Below are 17,084 nucleotides of genomic sequence, written 5' to 3'. Positions count from 1 at the left end.
GGGTTCATGCCATTCTCCTGCCTCAGCCTCCCGAGTAGCTGGGACTACAGGCACCCGCCACCACACCCAGCTAATTTTTTGTATTTTTAGTAGAGACAAAGTTTCACTGTGTTAGCCAGGAAACTCTCGATCTCCTGACCTCGTGATCCACCCACCTCGGCCTCCCAAAGTGCTGGGATTACAGGTGTGAGCCACAGTGCCTGGCCATAAAGTGTAAGGTTTAGGCATGGGTTAATTTTCTGCATATGGATGCCCAGTATTCCACTATCATTTGCTGAAACTACTATCCTTTCTCCTTTGAATCCCTTTGCACGTTAAAACAAATCAATTGATTATATTTGCGTGCAGTTTTATTTTGCCCCATTGATTTCCGGCTGGATCCCTTCTCTGATAGTATGTTGTTTTAATTACCATATGTTTATAGTAATTTTAAAATCAAGCAGTGTGAATTCTCCAACTTTGTTCTTTTTTTTTTTCAAAATTATTTTGGCTATTGTAGTTCCTTTGCCCCTCCATATAAATTATATAATTAGTTTGTCTCTACCTACAAAAAATTCTGCTGAGTTTTGATTGGAATTGTGTTTAATCTGTAGATCAGTTTGGAGATAATTGATATTTTGCATTAATTGAGTCTTCTAACTTTTAAACACAGTATGTGTTCCATTTATAGCTTTTTAGCAAACACAACCTGGACACTTCTGTTAGATTGATACCTGAGTATTTAATTTTTTTGACCGTATTCTTAATGATATTGTTTTAAAAATTTGAGGTTTTAATTGTTCATTTCTAGTGTTTATAAATCAGACTGATTTTTGGTATGTTGATCTTGCATCCTGAAAACTGGAATAATGGACTCCGCGAGACATAGCTAAATTGAGATATCCTGACAAAACTTTAGTTAAGAGGAATGTCAGGCAAGGGGGTGCTGGTTCCTGGAAGCTGTAGAATGGACCAGTGGGTGAGTGTGGAAGAGGGGAAGTGTCTGGGAATGGAGTAGTGGAAAGGAACTCACACACGTTTCCTGTAAGAGAGCCTACATTTAAGGACTTGCAGAGTGAAGACATCAAGGAAAGTCCGTGTTAACCAGAGGCACATTGAAAAAACTATCACTGTGTCCAGTTAAATAGATACCTGCCCTTTTCCTCCTTCCTCCTCCCAGTCCTGACACGTTGAAGATGCCAGAGACTTGAAGAGGGAGGGTCTTTAAATCAGAGAATGAGATTGGATTCTTGCATTGGACTGTTCTAAATTTTGAAAACCAAAAGTAAGTAGAAAGTTATTAGTTAACAGAGATTTAACATAGCATCGGAGAAAAGATAAAACCACTTCATGCTATGCAAGAACTGGCAACACTGACTTAGAGCCACTTATGTTTCAACCTTGGCAAAGATGTCACATCTCCAGAATTTTATCCTCTAGACTGGATTAAGTGTCCCTCTGACAACCTCCTATGGTCCTGTATTTACCCCTGTTTTATCACATTTAACAAAGTATTTAAAACTCCTGATTTATTCTTTTTATTATTGGGCTGGCAAGTACTTTGAGAGCAGGGCCTATGTTTTGTTTGCTGGTGTGTCAGCATGTTGCCTACCACCTATTAGACATTAACTAATATTTATGATAAATTAAACATATGCAGATAAATTGCATCCTGCTATAAACTGTGCTATCATCTCTATAATTCTATAAATTTTTCCATAAATAAGAAAGCTTTTTAATTAAAACAATGTAGGGAGATAGTTTTTCAATGCATGATTTTTTTTTTTGTCATAGTTGACCAAAGATGAAATGGATTATATAGGGAGATAATGAGTTCTCTTTCATGTTTGGGGGTGGGGATGATGTTCATATCTAAACTGAATGGCCACTTGATTTGGACATTTGTAGTAATTCAGATCAAAGTCAGGACTAAATCATCCTTAAAGTTCTTTCCAACCCTGAGCTTTTAATTCATGTTTACTATGTTTTAAAATAATAATAGAACTGAGTGCAACATTCAACTCTTGAGTTAATGCTGAGGCTCTCTAAGGCTCATCTTACATATTAACAAAAGGAGAATCTAACAAGCCAGAAATATCCACTTATAAAAATGTTTTAAAGTAATCAGCCCATTTATGATAATCCAACTAATGTATTTTATTAGTTTTAATACGAATATTTCTCATGAGTAATTATTATTGCAACATGGGTGTGAGTCTAAATTAGATAGGGAAAAAGAACCAAAGCTTTGGAAGCCAATGTTAGGCAAACCAATTGGAGAAATTTTAATGTCATATGAATCTCCTGAAATCGTGTTAAAATACAGACTCTGGCCAGGCGAGGTGGCTCATGCCTGTAATCCCAGCACTTTGGGAGGCTGAGGCAGGTGGATCACCTGAGGTCAGGAGTTTGAGACCAGCCTGACCAACATGGTGAAACCCCGTCTCTACTAAAAATACAAAAATTAGCTGGGCGTGGTGCTGGGTGGCTATAATACCAGCTACTCGGGAGGCTGAGGCAAGAGAATTGCCTGAACCCAGGAGGTGGAGGTTATAGTGAGCACAGATCGTGCCTTCGCACTCCAGTCTGGGCGACAGAATGAGACTCTGTCTCAAAAAACAAAAAAACGGTTCTGTTTCAGTGGACCTGGGGTGGGGCTAGAGATTCTATATATCTAACAAGCTCCCATGTGATGCCCATGCTGTTGGTCCATGGACTTCACTTTGAGCAGAAAAGTCCTAAAATGGTGTTTGCCGAACTTTGCTATTTGCATAAACCTCATGTGGGCAAATGTAGACTTCAGGTTCTTGTCCTAGAACTACTAAATCAGAATCTCCAAGGTAAGGTCCTGGGATATATATGTCTGATAAGTGCCCCGAGTGATTCTTACATCAGGCAACTTGGGAATCGGTGACCTAAGAATGACCAGGTCTGCCTTTATCATCTCAGCCTCTCTGGGGGAGAAGGGAACCCCAAGGTGCTGGTCTTGGAGGGTGGATGGAGAGCTGAGGGGCAGAAGAGCAGTGATCTCAACTTTGGCTGCATTTTAGAACTACCTGGGGGAACTTTAAAAAATGGTCAGAATCCTTGAGGGTGAGACCTATGCCTCAGTACTTTTGAAGTTCTCTGGATGACTTCAGTGTGTAGCCAGTGTTGAGAGCCACAGCAGGAAAGGGAGGTGGCTGAGCCAAGGGGTCAGCTGTTCAGGAAAACATTCTTGAATAGAATGAAGAACAGATAATTTATTTAGATTATAGGTATGTTCTTTATGCATCAGCTGACCTCTTTTTAATACTGGGTTTCTATAAATGTGGTTTGAAAATAATTTGTACTTTAAGGTAAATCTTCCTTTATTTTCTTTTACTTTTGTGATTGAAGAAATAGGAATTTCATGTCTCCTTTCCATCCCTCCCACTGCATGCTTCTTTCCCCCAACACATCATTATTAACAGACCCTGATGGGAGAATGCAATGTTAACTAACCGAATTAAATACAGAAAAGGCTGGAAACCATCAAGAAAGGCTTGCTGGCAATGAGCATTCCCAGCTAGCAGAGTCCTTTCTGTTCACTAGCTGGCTTTCTGTGGCCATCAAGCTGGGCACTTACGACATCTGATCAACTTGGAGCTTCTAGAAAGGTGTGGACATCAACATAGGAAAGTGTCTACTGAATTTTTATTTTCACTTCCCCAAACCAACCTACCACGAAGCAGAGAGGACCTGTTTTCTCATATCATCACGTCTGATTGATATGCTAAACTTCATCCAAATTCAAACAGGCACACCCTGGTGAGATTTACACTTTCTTCTTTAGTAATTTACTGCTTCCTTCTCCTGTAAATCTAGTAAACCAAATAACAATGGAGTGAGAGGAGAGAAGGAATTGTTCTCATCTTTAAAATAAGAAACACCATGTTTTGGCATAAAGCAGGGTGAACTTGCTACTGTAAACATCAGCAATCCTGTCACAGACAGCTGTGCGCTGGTGGCCCCCCACCCCGGGAAATGTGTACACAGTTGAGACGTACACACTGGACTCAGGCAGCAACAATGGAGAATAGGACCTGGAGGTCTTTTCCCAGGTTTTATCTGTAGCAGGCATCAATGTCTAATATAGTAAGTCAGCTACCAAGTTCTCCCAGAAAGAGTCTGGCTTCCTCTGTTTGTATGGAATTTCCTCCATTGTGTGGCTGAAGAGAGATCCAAGTCCACAAAGAGCAACAGTATGGGACTGGATTAATGTCACCTGTCGTTCCTTGTCTGCTCTGCTTCTGGGGAATAACACACTTCAAGCAATACAAAACAATTCCAAACAACTTGAGAGCAATAGCTGTTAATTCCCAAAGATTTTTTCATTAAAAGGTGGACTTATGTATTATTTAAAAATGATAAGAAAAAGTTGTGAAGTTTACTGATGCCTTCAAAGCTAACTTGAATACCTCACCATGAAAAAGTTGTTTCAGAAACGATTTCGAACACGATTTTAAGATGTATAAATGTCATTATTGTTTCTGGAGGTTGAAAACAGACATTTGGAATTTTTGCACTGAAAAATATTAGAAAACAGGTTGGGTTTTATAAACTTAGCTGAAAATAATACGGCAGTGTTATAAAAACATAATAGAAATTGGAAGCTATAGATTATTGAAGCATAAAGTCACTGGTGTTAGAGCCAGAGATTCTAAAGATAATCTAGCCCAGTGGTTCTCCAAACTGAGGGTGCATCAGGATCCCATGGAGGGCTTGTTAAAGCGCCTCTTGCTGGGCCTCACCTCCAGAGTTTCTCATACAGTAGGTTTTGGATGGGGGCTGAGAATTTGCATTTTTAATGAATTCTCAAGTGATGCCGATGCTGGTGATCTGAGGACTACATTGTGAGACTCTCTGGTTTGGTGCTGTCTCATTATACAATTGAGGCAGTTGAGTCCTGAAGAAGTCAAATGTCTGAGCCTCTTCTTAGGCCTGTTCCCGTCTAGGGTAAACCTTCCACTTGAGTACGAGGTACTACCCACTCTCAAGGACACCACTGTTTTAATAGTTATCCCTTCTCCTGGCATCAACATCTTCTGGTATAAATTCTTTAGTTAATTATGTTAGCCTATAAACATGCTGTGATAGTGTCCATCTTAAGGAGACAGAATGGACTCACATTGCACTCTGCCATGCCCTACAGAAAAATCTCCCCAGAAGGCTGTCTAGTCATTGTTCCACTCCTCTCCTTCCAGTCTCTTGAACTCACTCGAATCGGGCTCTCATTATTTTCTTGAAACTGTTCTTGCTGAGGTCACTAGTAACCTTCATATTGCCAAACACAGTGGTCAGTTCTCAGGTCTGCCTTGCTTCTCCACCAGCCGCACAGTTGATTACTTTCTCCTTGAAACTCCTGCCTTCATGGGCTTTGGGATACTGCTCTCTTGATTTTCCTAGCTCACCAGCCACTCCTTTTCAGTCATCTTTGTTGATTCTTTCTCTTTACTTTATCTCTAAACATTGGGGTTCCCCAGGGCTCTATCCTTAGATCTCTTCTTTATCTGTACTCCAGGTGATACCATTCAGGAATACTGTCTCTGTAGTGATCATTTGCAAATTTATGTCTCCAGCTGAATTTCTTCTCCTAAACTCCCAATTTGCACACAGGCAGTTCTTGCTTCATGCAGTAGTGTGGGGCCATAAAAATGACTGTGCAAACTGAGACAGCTCAAAGTGTTCTTAATAATTCGCAATAAAAATTTTGATTGTTGCAGGACTTAAAATTTTGTCAAAATATTAGGCTCTTACTGTTGGTTGTAAACATATGAGGTAATGAAAAAATAAAAAGTAGTATTTTAAAACTAATATTTACTTAGTTTAGTACACTGATTTAAAACATTAGAAACATTGAGAAAGTGTTTCATTTATTTGTAAAACACTTATCAGGACTACTTTGAACAGTGCTTGCCTTTTTGTCATATAACTTTCAATATGGAGTAAGCATCAATTCTACACCTTGGCAAATTATATTTCTTTCTAAGTTTGGATCAGCTTCCAACATTTTAGCCTTTGTGCTTTAGATGTTGTGACATATCTCTAAGAATTATTTATTTATTTATTTATTTTGAGACGGAGTCTCGCTCTGTCGCCCAGGCTGGAGTGCAGTGGCCGGATCTCAGCTCACTGCAAGCTCCGCCTCCCAGGTTCACGCCATTCTCCGGCCTCAGCCTCCCGAGTAGCTGGGACTACAGGCGCCCGCCACCTCGCCCGGCTAGTTTTTTGTATTTCTTAATAGAGACGGGGTTTCACCGTGTTAGCCAGGATGGTCTCGATCTGCTGACCTCGTGATCCGCCCGTCTCGGCCTCCCAAAGTGCTGGGATTACAGGCTTGAGCCACCGCGCCCGGCCTCTAAGAGTTATTTTAATGTGAAAGATTTTGCCTGAATCACTTGCTCTGACATATTCCTCTGGAGCATCTTCGTCTTTTTTCTACAACAACTTTCCTCCTTTATGTCTATAAACTCACCTTCACGAAGTGCTTGTGACTGCATTCTAGTGTCTTAAACAGTGGCAGTGTCAACATTCCTGGGGCAGCTATTTCTTCTATAACTCCATTTATATTTGATTTGAATTTTACTTTTAGTGTTGTCATGTTTTTCCTTGCTGCCCTTTCATCTTTGTGGACCAGTTTCTTCTTTTGATAATCCATTTTTGTGGAATGTCATGTGGGCTTATTACTGAGAGACAGGAGACAACACAGTGACACATTTTGCTGTATGTGAACTGAATAATAGACGTACCAGTGACCAGCTGGTGATCAATCAGTCAGGCAGACTCTGAAAGAAGTGACATGATTGGTCACTAATGATAGTATACATCTGTTATATACAGAGTGATTTGTGGATGGGAGAAACAGTGAAACTGTACTTTATGCGATTATTCAGTTACTATAATGTGGCAAATGCAATTTGAATCATATTTTTGGAGGACTGGTGTTATTTAACTAAACCTGGGTAACTGAAGTTTGTGCATGTTGGAATCTTGCAAAGAGAGGACTGCCTACAGCCAACTGCCCATTTGACATCATCACTTGGGTGTTTAATAAATAGCTCACACTTAACATGCCCTAAGCTGAACTTTTAAGTTTTTCAACCTCAAACCTGCAGTTCTCTTTGTGTTAAATGACAACTCCATTCTTCTAGTTGTTTGGGTCAAAAATCTTAGAGTCATTTTTGATTTCCCATTTTCTATTACAGAACATATCCAATCCATCAACTAATCTTGCCCACTCTATGTTCAAAATATAATTAGAATCTTACCATTTCTTGCTGCTATCATTCTCATCTGGGCCATCATTATCTTCCACTTACCTTCCTAAGTGGCCTGCTCACTTCTACACTAGGACACCTATATCTATTCTCCATGGCAATAAGAATGATCCTTTAAAAATGTGAGTTGAGTACATGACTCCTCATCTCAAAATCCTTCTATAGCTTCCTGTTTTAATTACAGTAAAGCTCTAAGTTTTACAATGGTCTCCAAGGCCCTATATCATCTCACCCTAGGCTACCTCTCTGACATCCCCTCCTTTCACATCCCCCTGCCCACTCTGCTCTCACTGCACTGGCCTCCTCACTCTTCCCTGAATGGGACAAGCATTACTTTCCCTCAAGGTCTTGCCAGTTGTTTTTAGCACATGTGGTATGTTTCTTCCCCATCTGTCTATGTGGCTCATTCCCTCCCTTCCTCTATGTCTCTGTACAAATTTATTTTATAATCATGCTATAGAAAATTGTGATACCCATCTTTCCACTTCTCATCTGGGAACCCTTTATTCCCTTATACTGTTTTGTTTTTTTCCACAGCTTCTGTCACCATTCAACATGTTACATATTTACTTGTATACTTCCCCTGCAAGATTGTAAGTGTCATGAGGGCAGAGACTTACTCTGTTTTGTTCAGAGCTTAATCTCCAGAGCTTAAAATAGTACCTGGATCACAGAGGGTCCTTAACAAATATTTGTTAAATGAATGGAAGATGGATATTGCTGGTTTGTGGCAATTATGAAGAACCATATTTCCAAATATGGCTTCTGCCAAAGCAGACCTGGTAACTGGAATGATAAGCAGGGCAATGACTTTAGTGCTTTGCTTGGTTCTGATTGGGGATACAGGGCTGTCATAGAAGTGTAAAATTCATTGAAAACTTTCTTGTAGAAGTTAATTTTTACCTACAGAGCATACACATCTTGTCTGAGAACTTGTTCTAGTGGTCATTTTGCCATCAACTTTAACTTATTAAACAAATCTAAAAATGTTTTTTCTTTGTATAGATAAATTAAAGCAATTTTTAAAAAAAATGGTATGTCTATTTTTTGTTTGTTTTCATTTATTTGTTTTAGAATGTTGGGGAAAATGGAAGGAGAAAAAAAAAACAATGCTAAAAAGCCTGGAGATGACCACATATGAAAGGACCATGTGTGCAAAGGACTGCTGGAAAATGAATCAGGTAGGAACCAGGAAATATGGTGTTAAGTTGGATTGACCTTCCTTTGGAGAATCTACCAGACACCTCTTATATTTTCTGGGAGGAGTCCCCTTTTTACTCCAGCCATTGCTGGGGTTGCCAGTTACATGTAGGTATAACTTGACAATGCCTCACTTTACATTCACTGTTTCTCACTTTCTTCCCCAGAGTTTCTCCCTTCACTAAGTAGGATACCTGTAGAAATGAATGTGGGCATTCTGGAGCATATGCAAACCTGCAGATGTGAGGGCAATCCTTTGTCAATGGGGTCTGGGAACTGGAAGATAAATGTTTCTCTCTTTCAACTCCTGGGTGAATAATTCTGAGATGTATCCTTTCTTGTCCTCTTAGAGGATCCCAGAGGAATCAAGCCTCAGTTGCCCACAGTGGTGAGGAGCTAGATTGGGTTGTGCTTCCCTCTTCCTTTTTTTATTCTTCCCAGTCTCCCCCTGCAGCTCTTTGGGATCATACCTCAAAATAAAGCACCTGTACACCGGACTTTGTCATAGGTTCTGCTTTTGTGGGGAGCCTAGGCTAAGACAGGAGTCAAACAGAAGACATTTTTTGGAAAACTTTTGTGTTAATTGCAACTTTCTATAAATACATTTACCCTGAGATGCTCTCTCCTTGCTGAAAGACCTCCATTAGTTCTTTATGGGCTGAGTAATAAAGACCTAGATCCTTAAAGCAAGACACTTTACACTGTCACCCTGTCTACCTCTTGAACAACTATAAACCAGTGCTTTAATTTCTCCCAAATATACGATTCACATTTTTGCCTTGTGTGTGTGTTTCTCCCAAGGATTAACTCATATATCCTCCTGGAAGCCTTCCTCAACAATTTAGCATGTAACATTCCTGCCTCCTATGCACCCTTGCTACCCTTTTTGTTTGGATTGCTTATTTGGTATGTATGCCATGTTGTCACAAATTATTATTTATCTCTTTATTTATATGTTCTGACTAAACTTCATTATAATCATCTGTGGGAATAGATTGTATCTTATAATTCAATATCTCCAGCGGTACCTCACACAATGCCCTGAACAATAAATGCTACCCGTGCTGAGACTGACATTGTGGTGACATGATCTAAACCAGTGTTTATCAAAATGTATTCATGGGGTATTAATAGGCATTATAAGAACAAAAGTGTTTTATGTTCAATTAACTTGGGAAACCCTGGAAGACTTCTTTGAATCTTTAATTGTTGCAAATCTCTAAGAGAAAAACACAATATGTAGTTTTTCCAAACTTGCTAAGCCATAGACATTTTTTTCGTGAAGCATTTCCTTAGGCTAGTCTCCTGAAAGGCATGTTTAAACTGCTTCTAAATATATTGATTGATACACTACATAGAAATTCCTGGGATCTATGCAGAATGAGGGTATAGCAGGTAGAAGTAGCTCACAGAGAGAAATAATATATGGCATGAGAGAGGCTTATAATATACATGAAGAGAGAAAATATTCACATCCTAAAAATCACTAATGAACATTGATCAGGAATATCTGTTCCAATACCTCAAATATATTTTTGGCATGTACTTAAATTGCATATTTTTCTTTTTAAAATTTTTAATGTAATAAATTATACTAATAGATTTCTTAAAATTGGGAAATGTTGCTTTCTGGAATAAACTTTGCTTAGTTATAGAATATAACTATTTTAACACATTGCTAGATTTAATTTGTTAATATCTGGTTTCAGATTTTAATTATAAGCATTCTAGTTTTCTTATTGGAATATGTTTGTCAGGTTTTGGCATTAATATTATGATAAAACTGTAAATTGAGTTGGGAAGGCTTCTATTGTTGTTCCTTGACTTTAGAGACAACTCACCCACAAACATCCTGAATCGGGTACCATTTTTAATTGTAGAGCTTTTGTGTGTGTGTGTGTGTGTGTGTATATATTTCAAATTCTGCAGCTGTTGGGTTGTTTAGGTGTTCTACTTATTTAGTTAATTTGGGGAATTTATATTTTGATAGAACATCATTTGTTTCCTTTAGATTTTAAAGTGTGTTGTCATAAGAAAAGTGGTAGCGGGGAGGGGCTGAGATGACTGACTAGAAGCAGTTGCCACCAGAGGCTCCCACTGAGAGAATGAAAATGGCCAATGAATCCTGCACCGGCAACTGAGGTATCCAGATTCTCTCATTGGACTAGGCAGCGGGCGTGACCCTTGGAGAGTGAGGAAAAGCAGGGTGGAGCAATGCCCCTCCGGGGAGCGCAGGGGAAGGGGAGCTCCCACCCCCAGCCAAGGGAGGGGGTGAGTGATTGTGCTACCCCCCCCACAGGAAACCACATTTTTTCCACAGATCTGTGCAACCCACAGGTCAGGATATCCCCCCTGTGAGTCCATGCCACCAGGGCCTTGGGTCCCAAGCACAGAGCTGTGAAGATTCTTGGTGGCCACTTGACGGGAGGCTGCCTGAGACTACTGAGTTTCCAGTGGGAGGGTTGACCACTATCACTGCAGTTTCCTGCTGCCTAAGGTGACTGAGCTCCTGGGGAAAGGGGAAGGAGCCATCACTGCAGCTGCAGTCTGCCGTTTTTCCCCTGCCAGTGCTGGGGAGACTGGATGATTTGGACTCAGGAGGAATTCCCCATGGCACAGCACAGCAGCTATGGCAGATTGTGGCCAGACTGCCTCTCTAGGCTGGACCCTGACCCATCCCTTCTCGCTGGGCAGGGCCTCCCTGTGGGAACTTCAGCAACTCCAACCAGGGGTTTACAGACAGAACTCTGATCTGCCTGGGACAGAGCCCCAGGGAGGAGGGGCGGTCTCCACAGATGAGCAAACTTAGTCTTTCCCCCTGCTGGCTCTGAGGAATCCGGGCAGTCCTGATGAGTGGGATTCCCCACAGTGCAGTGCATCCCCTCTGCCAAGGGGCAGCCAGAGTGCTTTGTTAAGGGGTTTCCTGATCCTGTGCTTCCTGACTGGATGAGACCACTCCCCCACTCCCTGCCCACCCACAGGGGTTGCCAGGCACCTTATACAGGAGCATTTCTGCTGGCATCAGGTCAGTCCCCTTCTGGGACACAGCTCCCAAAGGAAGGAGCAGGCAGCCATCTTCGCTGTTTTGCAGCCTCCAGGGGTGATACCTCCAGGTATGGGAGGGACCCAGGCAAACAGGGTCTGGAGTGGACCCCTAGCAAACTGCAGAAACCTTATGGAAGAAGGGCCTGACTGTTAAAAGAAAAACAAACAAACAAACAGAAAACAACAATAACAACTGCATCAACAAAAAAGTCCCTCCAAAAACCCCATCCAAAGGTCAGCAGCCTCAAAGATTGAAGCTAGATGAACTCACAAAGATGAGAAAGAATCAATGAAAAAATGCTGAAAACTCAAGAAACTAGAGTGCCTCTTCTCCTCCAAATGATCACAAGACCTCTCCAACAAGGGCATAGAACTGGGTTGAGGCTGGGATGAATTAATTGACAGAAGTAGACTTCAGAAGGTGAGTAATAACAAACTTTGCTGAGCTAAAGGCAGATGTTCTAACCCAATGCAAAGAAGCCAAGAACCATGATAAAACATTACAGGAGATGTTAACCAGAATAACTAGTTTAGAGAGGAACATAAATGACCTGATGGAGCTGAAAAGCACAACACAAAAGAACCTCACAATGCAACCACAGGTATCAATAGCCGAATACATCAAGTGGAGGAAAGCATTTCAGAGATTGAAGACTATCTTGCTGAAATAAGGCAGGCAGACAAGATTAGAGAGAAAAGAATGAAAAGGAATGAACAAAACCTCCGAGAACTATGGAATTATGTAAAAAGACCGAACCTATGAATGATTGAGGTACTTGAAAGAGATGGGGAGAAAGAAACCATGTTGGAAAACATACTTCAGGATATCATACAGGAGAAATTTCCCAACCTAGCAAGATAGGACAACATTCAAATTCAGGAAATCCAGAGAACCCCAGTAAGAGACTCCATGAGAGGATAAATCCCAAGACACATCATTATCAGATTTTCCAAGGTTAAAATGAAGGAAGAAATGATAAAGGCAGTCAGAGAGAAAGGCTATGTCACCTACAAAGGGAAGCCCATTGGACTAACAGTTGACCTCTCAGTAGAAACCCTACAAGCCAGAAGAGATTGGGGGCCAATATTCAACATTCTTAAAAGAATTTCCAACCTAGAATTTCATATCCAGCCAAACTAAGTTTAATAAGTGAAGGAAAAATAAAATCCTTTTCAGACAAGCAAATGCTGAGGGAATTCTTCACCACTAGGCCTGCCTTGCAAGAGCTTCTGAAGGAAGCACTAAATATGGAAAGGAAAAGTCATTACCAGCCTGCACTACAAAAATCATTACCAGTCTAACACTACAAAAACACATGGAAGAACAAAGACCAATGATACTATGAAGCAATTACATCAACAAGTGTGCAAAATAACCAGCTAGCGTCATGACAGATCAAATTTACACATAACAGTATTAACCTTACATGTAAATGGGCTAAATGCCCCAATTAAAAGACACAGTACAGCAAGCTGGATAGAGTCAAGGCCTATTGGTGTGCTGTATTCAAGAGACCCATCTCATATACAAAGACACACACAAGCTCAAAATAAGGGATGTGGGAAAATTTACCAAGAAAATGGAAACACCAAGAAAATGGAAAGCAGAAAAAAGCAGGGGTTATAATCCTAGTTTCTGACAAGACGGACTTTAAACCAACAAAGATCGAAAGGGCATTACATAATAGTAAAGGACTCAATTCAACAAGAAGAGCTAACTATCCTAAATATATATGTACCCAATACAGGAGCATCCAGATTTATAAAACAAATTCTTAGAGAACTATAAAGAGGCTTAGACTCCCACACAGTAATAGTGGGAGATTTTAACACCCTATTGTCAATATTAGATCATCGAGACAGAAAATTAACAAGGATATTCAGGACTTGACCTCAGCTCTGGATCAAGTGTACTTCATAGGTATCTACAGAGCTTTCCACCCAAAAACAACAGAATGTACATTATTCTCAATGCCACATAGCACTTATCCTAAAATCAGTCACATAATTGGAAGTAAAACACTCCTCAGCAAATGCAAAAAACTGAAATCATAAGAGTCTCTCAGACCACAGTGCAATCAAATTAGAACTCAAGATTAAGAAACTCACTAAAAACCACACAACTACATGGAAATTAAACAACCTGCTCCTGAATGACTCCTGGGTAAGTAATGAAATTAGGCATTGTATTTTTAGTTGAGACGGGGTTTCTCCATGTTGCTCAGGCTGGTCTCAAACTCCTGACTTCAGGTGATCTGCCCGCCTCGGCCTCCCAAAGTGCTGGGATTACAGGCATGAGCCACTGCGCCTGGCTCTTTGATTTTTAAATTGTATTTTGTAGTTAAAGCATACATATTTTGTACATGGTGTGTTTATTTTTTTACATTTATACCTAAGTATTTCTTTGGAGCAATTTTAAATGGCATTGTGTTTTTAATTTTAGTTTTCATACGTCCATTGTTGTATAAAGAAATACAGTTGATTTGTGTGTTGATTAAGCTGTAACCTGACTGTACCATTTTTTTTTTTTAGGGTTATAAAAACTTTTGATCCCAGTTTATTTTGTATATTAAAAAAAGTTTTGTAAATAGGGAGATTTATAGACTTCTTAAATAAATTTTACTTTTTTTCTTTCTCAATTACAACTTTATGAATGTCATTGAAATGTTTTAAACAAGCATTTGCTTTGTGTAAGGTAGATTCTCTCAAAGAGTAGAATAATAAAGCAGCTTTTGTTTTCTATTTTTTTCTGAGTTTTCTTTGATTTTGATAGGGATGTAGAGAAGCTGGTGCCACCCATGTAACAATGTCTGAACTTTGTCAGAGAACTTACCAGAATGAATCTTTTTGTAAAAACCCTGGTGGGGAAATAAGTAGTCCTCTTTGATTACTGGGCAGCCCATTGCAATAATACCTAGTTGGCTGGCTGAACCTAATTAGCTTTAGGCGGTATTTTGTTTCATTTTGCTTTTTTGTAGATACTTTGGGATTTTCTACACTGTCCTCACATCTGCAAATAGAAACATTTCACCTGTATTTTATATAATTTTTAAACATGCTAAAAATTTGAAAGAATATTACAATGAATACTTGCATATTCACTTACAATACCCACAATTGTTAACACATGTTGAATGTGTGTGAATGTGTGCATACATATTGGTTGGACATCATGATGCTTTTACTTACAAACTCTTCATCACATATATATTAATTATAAGTATATTCTACTATAGTTACATTCTACTATCACACCTCAGGAAACTAACAATTCCCTAATATCAGCTCATATCTAATCCACACTGAAATTTCCTCAGTTTTTCTCCATGATGTGTCTTACAGTTATTTCCTTCAAACCACGACTCCATGAAGTTTCGTGCATTGTATTTGGTTATTATATCTCCTTAGTCTCTTATTTTTGAACAGTGTCACCTATTTTTTTCCCCTGTGAAAATGACTTTTTGAAGAAACTTGGCCAGTTGTCTTATAGGACATTCTATGTTCTGAATTAGCCTTCTTTTTTCCTTACTGTTATTTTTTGTTTGTTTGTTTTTGTTTTTTTCAGACTTGTTCGTTTATCATTTCTATTTCCCATAAACTGGAAATTAGGTTTAAAGTCTTGGTAAGATTCAAGTTAAACATGTTTGGCAAGATATGTAATAAGTGATGCTTTGTGTTGTGTATCACTTCACATCAGTAAGAACATAACATTAGATTGTCCTGCTATCCGTGATGCTTATAGCTTGATTATGTGGTTAAGGTACTAGATCTTGCCACTGTGTAAAGGTACATCTTTGTCTTTGCAATTACCAAGTAGCCTGCAGGAATGATGCATAAATGCTGTGAAATGCTTTGATGGAAGCCAGTTGATTCTTTCCAGAGGAATATGTTCTTTGCAAAAGAATCACTTCCCTTTTAGGAACCTTTGAAGATGAATCTCCACCTTGGGGCAGAAGACACGAAGTTTGCAAAAAGATTTCTGACCTTTAAAGCATAGAAAATGTGATTCTGGTGTGCTGAAAGAGAATATTTAATGAATATTCTACATGAGACTAGCTCTATAATTTAATGTAACTATATCAACTAAGGAACATTCTAAGGAATACTTTGAGAGAACAGAGAGTGGGAAAAGTCTGCACCTCAAGATGTGGTCTGTAGGGCAGAAGTCTTTCGAGTTTTGCTCTGTGTTGGTAGCAGATAGTCACCTAACGAAGTAGTGGCAAAGACCTAGTGAGACAGGTTTCACTTTGGAGGCTGTCTATTGAGTGAGCATGGTTTTATATAAGGTTTCCTAAAAGAGGATTTGAAGAGTATAATGTTGGTTCGAAGGTGGAAAAAGTTATGCTATTGTCTATGTCAAGTGTCAGAGTGCCCCATGCTCTAGAATTAGTTTGGCACTTTTCCCAGCATTGTGACAGCTCTTAGGTTCAGCCTGGTGTGCTGCTCTGGAGTGAAGGAGGAGGATGCCCAGGGACTTCCTGATGCTGATCCATAGCTTTAGGGTGCTGCTGGAGAGTTGAACCAGAGGTGCCAGGGCAATCAATTTGTTGCCAAAACCATGCCCATAGCCAGTCTTATGAGTGAGCAGAGTGGATGAATTGGAATAGTACTGGGTAGTTCCTTGGTTCAAAATATCTCCCTCCTGGAAATGTAGTGTGACAGGAAATGTACCTCCCTGGCTTTGAAGGAGGACAGATCTGGTTTTACTACTTACTACTAATAATGTGATCTTGGGAAAGTTATTGTTATTTTAGTGTTTAATTTGGGCCAGTTATTGTTTTGTTTAATCTTCACAGCAACCATAGGAGACAGTTGCTATTAATAGTGTCTTATTTATTTATTATAGAGATGGGATCTCACTATGTTGCCCAGGCTGGAGTACAGTGGCTATTTACAGGCCCAGTAATAGTGCACTACAGCCTCAAACTCATGGGTCAAGTGGTACTCCCACCTCAGCCTCTGGAATAGCAGGGACTATAGGGGTGCGCCACTGCACTTGGCTTAATATCTCCACCTTACAGATGAGGACACCGAAGCACTGAGAAGTATGTGTGTGTATATGTGTTCTATGGATCAGGTGTGGGACATGGCAGACAGAGCTGCCTAAGACGGTTTCCTGACACAAGTAAGGAAATCTTACGGGAAGGGGATAGAGTTGTCTAGTCAGAGGAGTAGGGGGTGAGAAGGCTGTAAGCAACCAGCCAGAAGAGAGAGATTGATGTCTCCAATGGAACCGCAATCCAATAGCTGTCCTAATGGAGAAGAGGAGTCACCATAGAAATAGCAGAAGTGTCCCATGAGGAAAAGAGACAGTTTAAAACCCATTCCCGACTCAGAGAGCATTAACACTAGGCAATTCTGGTTCCTTTCAGGTACAACCTTTCCTGCTCCTTACTAAACAGTACCACCTTCCCCTTTGCCCTACTTCAACTCTGGAGAGAGCAGAAAGCACAGTGAGAAAGCTGACAGGGAGGGAGAGAAGCAAGGAAAGGCACCCAGAGAAGAAGGTGACCATGTCCCTCTTTCCCATTGCAGGCTTCCAGCCTGCAGCAGCCCATGCTG

General features: G+C 40.0%; 1 long non-coding RNA gene across 1 annotated transcript in view; it reads left to right on the top strand.

The window, feature by feature from the left end:
* The first annotated feature begins 8,371 nt into the window (after positions 1-8,371).
* The window catches only part of LOC112611672, a 60,206-nt gene continuing 51,493 nt past the window's right edge, over positions 8,372-17,084 (top strand). The window contains exon 1 of the long non-coding RNA XR_003116707.1: positions 8,372-8,458. This is a non-coding gene — a long non-coding RNA (uncharacterized LOC112611672). The remainder of the gene's footprint in view (positions 8,459-17,084) is intronic.

This window comes from Theropithecus gelada, chromosome 18 (assembly GCF_003255815.1).
Source record: "Theropithecus gelada isolate Dixy chromosome 18, Tgel_1.0, whole genome shotgun sequence".
Classification (NCBI taxonomy): Eukaryota; Metazoa; Chordata; class Mammalia; order Primates; family Cercopithecidae; genus Theropithecus; species Theropithecus gelada.
Note: the sequence above shows the minus strand (reverse complement) of the source record. Positions and strands in the feature narration are given on the sequence as shown.